Here is a 9564-nt window from a genome sequence, read left to right on the forward strand (position 1 = left end):
GTGATTTTGGCATTTTTTTACACTCCTATTCTACCTCAGCACTCCATTATTTATTAGGTCTATTATATTAGGATTCCATCATATGTTAGACTCTTTTTGTATAATATATATGAGTAAACTTGTAAAACTACGCACTTTGTAATCTTCTTCTTTATCCGTGAATATTTTTTTTATCTTTTTTTAAAATTGGATTTTCGCGTAAATCTTGTACTCTTGTTCTTATATTTCATATCGTCAATGTTGGAAATTTACCTATCATGCATAGTAAAAAACAAAATAGATTTCAATTTTCACCAAGGATATATTTTGTGTTTAGATAAAAATTGTGATAGAAATTATACATTTTTTCTAGATTTGCAAACTCATTTGCCTTTTTTTTTTTTCAACAACCTTGATTTGTCACTCACAACTGTCCAATTGTCTAGCCTCCAATAAAATTTAACACAGAGAACAAGATTGTTGAAAATCAGGGTTTTCTTCTCTTGTGTTAGCAAGAAGATAAAATTTTCTATAAAATTGTAAATCCTAACCACTTATTTATATAAACTCATATGGGCTTGGCTTGTCTCTTAATTCGATCAAATATTTAATTAATTCATTTAACTAAATTCGGTCCATGAATTAATTAATCCAATTAATTAATCAGGTCTATAAATTGGCAATTCAATTAATTAATTTATCTAACACTTGTTAAATTAATTAATTAACAAATCACAATTTTCTAATTCTCCTTTTGTGTACGATCCATCAGGTTTCCAATCACGATACCTAGCGACCTAATTATTATTTTGATTCAATCAAAATTGATAAATTAAAACACTCTTTTGATTTATCAGAAATTCACGTTTGCCGTCTCAGATTGACATCTAGTAATGTGTGAGGACAATACATGTGATGTAAAATGGCACGTGGTATAACAAAATCAAACTCGCTCGTTTACTGTGAAAACTATAATCCATTCGTTAATATGATCCGATAAATTATGAGATATAGAAGTGTGTCAATCTCAATTATCGATTATATTTTTCATTTCACTATTAAGTCAATATAAGTCGAAAACTCATTTTCAACGATTTCTGAATACACTTTGGCTAAAGATTTCGTTATCAACTTAATTGAATGAAATGTAAATCGTAATCTCCTACTATCTCAGAGTGACAAATTCGCTATTAATCATTCACAATCTTCATACGATTCTTGATATACCCGAGCGATGCAGTATTAGTGGTCCTTGGGAAAGCAACATCCAACACAACCAAAGTATGACTTTCCTCATATAAGGCATCATGATGATCTCAAGTCAAGTAACCTATTTCACTAATGAACGCTAGAGATTAACTACTGACACTCAAATAGTTATCCATGTGTAATCTCTCAGCGGTTCTCCAATGTTATGTTCTATAACAAAATATTCATGTGTTCATTTAAGTGTCACCACACTTTAACTTATTAGACCAGCTACTTTCTTCACAATTAAGAAATTCCATGCATGGTAATCTATCCGTAATAATGATATCCGTATCTCGTTATTACTTACGACCATAGATTATTTAAGATCCAATCATACGTAATTTGTATCTCACAATCACAATTCCTTATTATTAACAAATTATTGAAACTTGAATCTACGGACTCTATTATTTAATATTATTCATCAGAACATTAATTTAAATAAATAATAGATCTTGTCAAAAAAATAAATGCATTAAACATATTAAAAGTGTTTACAATCTAAACCGATTAGAGCTAGGGCATAGCACTTACAGTCAATTCTCATTTATTCTTAACAAGCTGGTATTAGAGCGAGATTTGATATTTTCTGCATGGCAAGTATGAAGTACGAAATTTCACTTTTCAATCGCTAAACTAGATTTTCATTATAGCACGTAAATTACGAGTAGTTCTTGTTCAGATTTATTTGGATAAATGTCTTATTAGGATTTGATAAGATACTCTCAACTTGGATGCTAGAGGAGAAACAAAGTAAAGATCGAAATGGTCATATCTCAAATTCATCTTCATTAATCAAATCAAACTCTTCAAGATTTTGAAAGAAGAAAACGATCGTTGCATTATGGTAAAAATTGGAGAAGTTATGCATGACGAAAAATCTAACTAGAAAATTACATCAGAAATAGTGATTGTATTCTCATTGCATAATAGAAGGCACGTCTATAAAAGATCACCTAATAGTCTTTAAAAAAATTTAGCATATTTGGAGACCCTGGACGTTAAGTATAATGAAAAAGATTTGGGTTGATTTTGTTTTGTTTGCTGTCTTCTTCATATATATCTTTCAAAGACACTATTTTATACCATTGAAGTATTCTTACCATATGTAAACTGTATGATACTTTGTTTTCAAATGAGAAAATGAAGTAGCTTGTCTTTATATCTAAGGCATAACACTGAGAGGGCTTTGTTTTTCATGGGAGGAATTCTGACGATTATGTGAGGGGTAGATGAAAGTCTAATTATAGCTATAAAATTTGTAGTTATTGTAAAAAAAATGAGCAGATCAAATCTGAGTGCTATAAGTTGCAGAACAAAAATAAATTATCTGTTGCAAATTAGAAAGGAAAACAACTAGAAGATTCAGGTGACAATGCGTCCAAACCTTGAGAGGACTGTCAATTCAACTTGTATGTTTCATATATGTCCAAACTGGGATTAGTTTTTCAACATATGAAACAGTTTCCTAAGTGCTGTGATGATGAGAAATAATGTGTCATGTAAGATAGTTGGTATTGGAAGGGTCAGAATTAAGATGCTTGATGGGATTATCAGGACACTAGGTCGTAAGAAATGTCCCAGATTTGAAGAGAAATCATGTATCCTTTTGTACTCTTGATTCTAAAAGGTACAAATTCACTAGTAAAGGTGGAGTCCTGAAATTAGTAAATATGCACATGTTGTGATGACGGGACAGAGAAGGTCTGCCCAATTATATGGTAGGGTTCTATGGAATCTATTGATATAAATCAGTATAAATTAAACACACAGGTGGAGTTTGAGTTTAGGTCAGTATCTATATTAGAGTCTACATATTAGTCAAGTTTTGAAGCTAAGGATAGTATCACTTTGCCGCCACCACCAGTGGTACCATAGTATTTTATTGCCAACGATAGACTCAGAAGAGATACTAAACCTGCACAGGTGCAGGATGAGACTAAATTTGGTTGCTTATGCTCTTGAGTGTGATCTAAGGTATTCAGTCTTGTGAAAAACCTTCTATTTATTCAGAGGGAATTAGTTGTGAAGTTATTGGTCGTTTTGATATTTTTTTAAGCAAAGTTGGTATGGAAGATAATCCAATTGATATGGTGACTAAGTTGATCCCTACATCCAAGTTTCATCATTGCTTGGAATTGATTAACATCTGTTGTTGAGTTTGACCTAAGGGATTCTCGTGGAAGAGTTTGAGAGTTTTGTTGGAAATTTTTTGTTGAAGAGTTATTGTTTTATTCCTTGCATTAGAATTCATCTCAAGTGGATAATTTTTTTAAAAATGAAGTTTTATTCCTTGTAGTGAAATTTGTGTCAAAGTGGAGATTTGTTAGAGCTCGACTGTGACTCGAATTCTATTGGGAGTTCTATTGAGAGTTTGTAATATGCCTTGAAGAAGTCTTAAAGAAATCAAAGATGGACAAGGAGTCTTAATCAAGTGCAGATTTTTGTATGCTGCCAATTAGACGCTCGAGCAAAAATTGCAGTAGCTTCGTCCTCGCTAATCACTATGCGATCACTCATATTTGTTATAGTAAATTTCTCATTCTCTGCTTGTGATTTTCCCCAAATTGGGTTTTCACATAAATTTTGAATTCTTGTTCTTATATTTTCGTATTGCCAATTCTCATTTATTCCTAACACTGCACATGAGGTCTTGTCCTTACAAAGAATTCATTGCTTCTCTATGCACTTGTGAAATCCATGTCCAGTTTGAGGAACTATACAGTAAACCCATTGACCATGAGACTTTTTCTCCGTGATTGTGTTCAATTGTCCATGAGTTCAGTTCCTTCTGTTAAAATCAGTTAGTCCGACCACTCATCTCATGGACATCACTCTTCTCCAAATTATAAATACAATCGTCCCAATTAGACATTTTTCCTGCACCTAGTGTCCTTCCCACCAAACTTGTTGCCTAATGCTTTTCCCTCCATGTTTGCATCTCTTTCTAATCCTTCCAATCCCATGGTCAACCACCAATTCCGCAATGGAAGGGGGCATCTCGACCACAAAGGCCTACAGGCTACAGTCAATCACGTTTTTATGAATTTCCCATCAGGACAGTGGATTTTTGACTCTGGAGCGTCCCATCATGTTATATCCAATCTCTCCAACCCCTCTCTTCATCAATCATATTATAGCCTTGACAATATTACTCTTAGCAATGGTTCCGGCCTTCCCATTTTTCATATAGCTTCCACCTTTGTCCCCAATTAAATTATCTAATTCTTGTGCGTCCCTTCTGTCCAGAAATATATAATTTCTTTCTCTCTCAATTCTACAAAGTTAACAACTCTTCCGAAGAATTCTTTCTTCCTTTTTTTTTTTTGTGAAAGATCTGTGCATGGAGGCACCAACACTCTACGGCCAGAACAAGTATGACATTTAGACATGGCCACTCATTCTATCTCATTCCTCTCCACAGTCATCTTCTCCAACACTTCGCACCAGTATAAAGTTTGTTGTATATTTTTTAAATCCTTTGTGTTTCTTGAAAATGATTTCCATTTTGAACTTGGGGTTTTTAATCAAAAGGGAATTTCTCCATTTGGCAACAAAAATTGAAAGGTGTTCTTGTTCAACAAAAAAGTTTCAAAAGTTACTAATGAAGATTATCCGACTTCTATGATTGGTGAATAAAAATCTATTGCAGATAAACTCGCCTATACTTATATTACTTTGATGAGTTTTGATAAAGTTGAAAAGTTAGATATAACTAAACTCTTGAGAAAAATGTTAGAAGAACTTGACTTTGTTAAATCCCTACTAAACTAACCGTTTCTTTTAGATAGATTTATTAGTTTTAAGGTTGATTCTCAAAAGATTTCGATGACAATTTGAGTGCACTTAACAAACAGCTCAAGAAATAAAAAACACCCGGGCAAAAGTATACGACGACGTAAAGTTGTTATACTCCTCAATGCTATTCCTAAGATCTATAGAAATTTCAAAAATGATATTAAAGATGGTAGTGTAATGGTTGAGTTGGAGTTCAACCAAAACCAGTTAAATTCAATCGAAATTCAACACCCAAAATTGGTTTACTGTATTGGGATTCAATAACCCAGTTGAAATTTCATTAATAAATTGAAATATGAACAAATTCAAGAACAAAAGTGCAAGAAATTAAGATGAGAAAGGAGAAGAGATTCAGAAATTTTGAGAAGAGAAGGGGATAGAGTAGCTAACAAATTTTCCAACTGAATCCCCCTTCCCTCCCCCTGGAGGTTATAACAAAGAAAACAACGTGTTTGTGTCATGTGTCGTGTTTGTGCTTTTACAATTTAAAATAAAAATGAAAACGGCGTCGTCTCTTCCATAGAAAACGGTGTCGTCTCCTTAATTGAATTTCTGGTAGCTCTGCTGACTTTTGCTGCTTTTCTTTCCCCAATCTGTGGTGATCCTTGATTGCAGTCCTTTTCCGTTACATTCCTCCCCCTCAAACTGACCTTGTCCCGAAGGTTGAAAATGAGGATATGTCTCCTGAATTGAGGCTGCATCTTCTCAAGTGGCATCATCGTTCATAGTGTCTTTCCATTGAACTAACCACTGAGTGACCGCGTGGTTACTCTTTTTCATGATTCGAGTCTGCAGAACTGTAAGTGGTTCCCTGTGGTGCTTTTCCTGTTCCCCATCCTCCGGTATCAACAAAATAGGTACCTCATGTTCTCCTATTTTCCTTTTGAGTAAAGAGACATGGAATACATGATGTATCGTAGAAGTAGATAGTAGGTTGAGTTCATATGCCACCTGTCCAATCCTCTTGACGATTTGGTAAGGACCGTAGTACTTAGCAGCTAATTTCTGGTTGCTCCTTGCTATCACTGATTGCTGCCTGTAAGGTTGGAGTTTCAGATAAACCCAATTACCTTCCTAGAATTCCCTTTCTATTTGGTGTTGATCAGCATAAAATTTCATTCTTGCCCTGGCTTCAGCCAAATGCTCCTTCAGTGACAAATGCTCTAGATTTGTCTCCTCTCTTCTTGACAGTGCATCGGCTACAACGTTATCAACTCCCTTCTTATATTGTATTTCATAACTAAGCCCAAGTAACTTAGTTAGCCATTTTTGTTGGAGAGGTGTAGTGATCATTTGCTCTAGTAAATACTTTAGGGACTGATGATCTGTTTTAATCACAAAATGATGTCCCTCTAAATAATGCCTCCATTTCTCTACTGCTGTGACCAGAGCTAGCAGTTTCTTTTCATAGATGGACATTCCCAATTTCTCGTTGCAAATACCTTTACTCATGTAAGCAATTGGCCTCCTGCCTTGCATTAAAACTGCTCCCAATCCCCCATGACAAGCATCAATCTCCACAACAAAAGGTTAGCTAAAATCTAGTAGGGCTAATGCTGGTGTGTTGCTCATAGCTGTCTTCAGCTTTTGAAATGATATTTCTACAGCCTCGTTCCAACTGAAACAATCCTTTTTGAGGAGGTCAGTTAGAGGTTTAGCTAGGACCTCATAACCCTTAACAAATTTCCTATAGTACCCTGTCAGACCGAGGAACCCCTTCAATTGTTTCACATTACTAGGCCTATGCCATTGTTGCACAGTGCTCACCTTCAAAGGGTCTGTTGATACCCCTATTGCTGATATTATGTGGCCTAAATACTCCACACGGGATTGTCCAAAAGAACATTTTGACCACTTAGCATATAACTTCTGGTCCTTTAAAGTTTTTAGTACAATAGTCAGATGTTGACAATGAGATTCCAAATCAGGGCTGTATACCAAAATATCATCAAAAAAGACTAGTACAAACTTCCTCAAATACTCTTTAAAAACTTCATTCATTAAACACTGAAAAGTGGCTGGAGCATTGGAGAGCCCAAAAGGCATCACCTTAAACTCGTATAGGCCATGATGAGTTTTAAATGCTGTCTAGTGTGTATCTGTCTCTGCCACTCTGATTTGATGATATCCAGTCCTCAAGTCAATCTTGGAAAACCACCTTGACCAATAAAGTTCATCAATCAATTCATCAATCAAAGACATGGGGTATTTATCCTTGATGGTGATTCTATTTAATTGTCTATAATCCACACAGAATCTTCACGTTCCATCTTTCTTTATGACCAACAGCACAGGTGAGGCATAAGGGCTATTACTCTGTTGGATGATCCCAGTCTCCAACATCTCCATTACCATTCTCTCTATTTCAGTTTTTTGCATATAAGGGCATCTGTAGGGCTTTATTTTAAAGGGTTGTGCTCCTTCCTTAAGAGGAATCCTATGATCATTAAACCTGGGTGGTGGCATCCCTCTTGGTTCTACAAATACTTCAGAATATTGCTCAATGATTACCTGTACCTCAGTAGGAAGAGTGTCCCTTTCCTCTTCATTCATTGCTTGAATTTTGGCTACAATTCCATAAGGTTGCCTGCGAAGCCATTGGTTTTCCCATTCCATCATTAGGCATTCCTCATCTGCGTTCTCACTGTTCAGTTCTACTTGTGCTCCTTTGTATGCAAACATGATACTGCCCTGCTTGAAGTCAAATATGACTAGGTTGAATTGGCTCAACCAGTCTACTCCCAACACCATGTCACTTCCACCTAACCTTAACTCCCTCAACTGGAATTGACATTCCATTCCCTACATAGTCCGACTAAGTGGGTTGCATATTGCAGTGCTACTCAACTCATCTCCACTGGCCACAGTCACGATTACAGGTTAGGTAGGCTCTAACATGCATTTCTACTCATATATTAGCTTCTCATCAATGAAGCTATGAGTCCTACCACTATCAATGAGGATAGATACCCTCCTTCTCTTAACTTGTCCAGGAATCCTTATGGTTCTAGGTTTTAGACTTCCAGTCAGGGCATTGATGGAGATTTCCATGATTTCTTCATCATCTTCCTCTTCACATTTTTTCTGTGGATTTTCTTCCATCCTCAGCATCCATTTCCTCCTCCTCCTCCTCCTCCACTAACATAAAGTTCAGCATCTTATTTTTGCATATATAGCCAAGGCTATACTTCTCATCACATCTAAAACATAGCCCCAAACTCCTTTTGGTCTGTATATTGGTGAGAGTGATTGTTTTGAACTTTAATGGATGGTTTTGGGGTTTTTTGGCCATGTTCGTTGCCATTGTTTGGTGGACATTTTGGAGTAAATTCAGTGGGTTTTTAGGGTAGGCTAGGCCATCTGGGTTGGTAAGGAAGTTAGGCTGGAGTTATTGAAGATTTGTTCAAGGCTAGGATGGTATTTTCCTGTAGGAGGGCTACTTCGAATGCTTGAGAGATAGAGGTTGGTCTAATGATTTTAACCATGGATCTAATTTCTTCTTTCAATCCACTGGTGAACACTGAGATATAATATGACTCAGGAAGGTGTGGCAATGATAACATAACCTGAGATTTGAGATCCTCAAAGAGCTCCTGGTATTCAACCACTGTCCCTTTTTGCCTGATCTTGCTAAATACTTCTATAATTTCCTCGGCTGTAGCTTCAGCAAACCTCCTGCATACTTCAGTAGAGAATAAATTCCAATCAACATTGGGATGACTATTGATGAAGCCATGAGACCATACATCGGCTTTCCCTTTTAGATACATTTCAGCAATGCTGATCCTCACATCATCAGGAATTTGGTGGATTTGAAAATATTTTCGTGCTTTTCTCAACCACTCTCTGGGTCCCTCTCCATTCAAATAGGGAAAGTCAATTTTAGGCAGCTTAATTTTCCCCGTCATTTCACCATTACTGGTACTACTCCCAGAGGCTATTCCACTTCTTCGTGTGAGAAGTCCTTCACTGTTGTTAATCTGAATTGATGATCCTATCTTCTGTTTGTCACGAGGTTCACCCCTTTGTCCACTCAATTGTGCCATCATTGCCACCAGTGATTCGTGTTTGGCATTCAACTCCCCCATCAACAACTCCATCCGGTCCTGTTTGTTGCACAAAACCTTCAATGTCTGATCTGAGATCTCAACCTTATTACCCACATTCTTAAAAGCTTCTCCCAGATTTTTAACTTCCCTGTTCAACTTCTTCAAGTGTTCCTCTACTACTTTAGCTCTAGTGTCCATGCCCAGAATTCTATTGCTCTGATACCACTTGTAATGGTTAAGTTGGAGTTCAACCAAAACCAGTTAAATTCAATCGAAATTCAACACACAAAATTGGTTTACTGTACTGGGATTCAATAATCCAGCTGAAATTTCATTAATAAACTGAAATATGAAAAAATTCAAGAATAGAAGTGCAAGAAATTAAGATGAGAAAGGAGAAGAGATTCAGAAATTTCGAGAAAGAGTAGCTAACAAATTTTCCAACTGAATCCCCCTTCCCTCCCCCCCCCCCCCCCCCCCCCTCTTC

This window comes from Olea europaea, chromosome 18 (genome assembly GCF_002742605.1).
Source record: "Olea europaea var. sylvestris chromosome 18, O_europaea_v1, whole genome shotgun sequence".
In the NCBI taxonomy this organism is placed as follows: Eukaryota; Viridiplantae; Streptophyta; class Magnoliopsida; order Lamiales; family Oleaceae; genus Olea; species Olea europaea.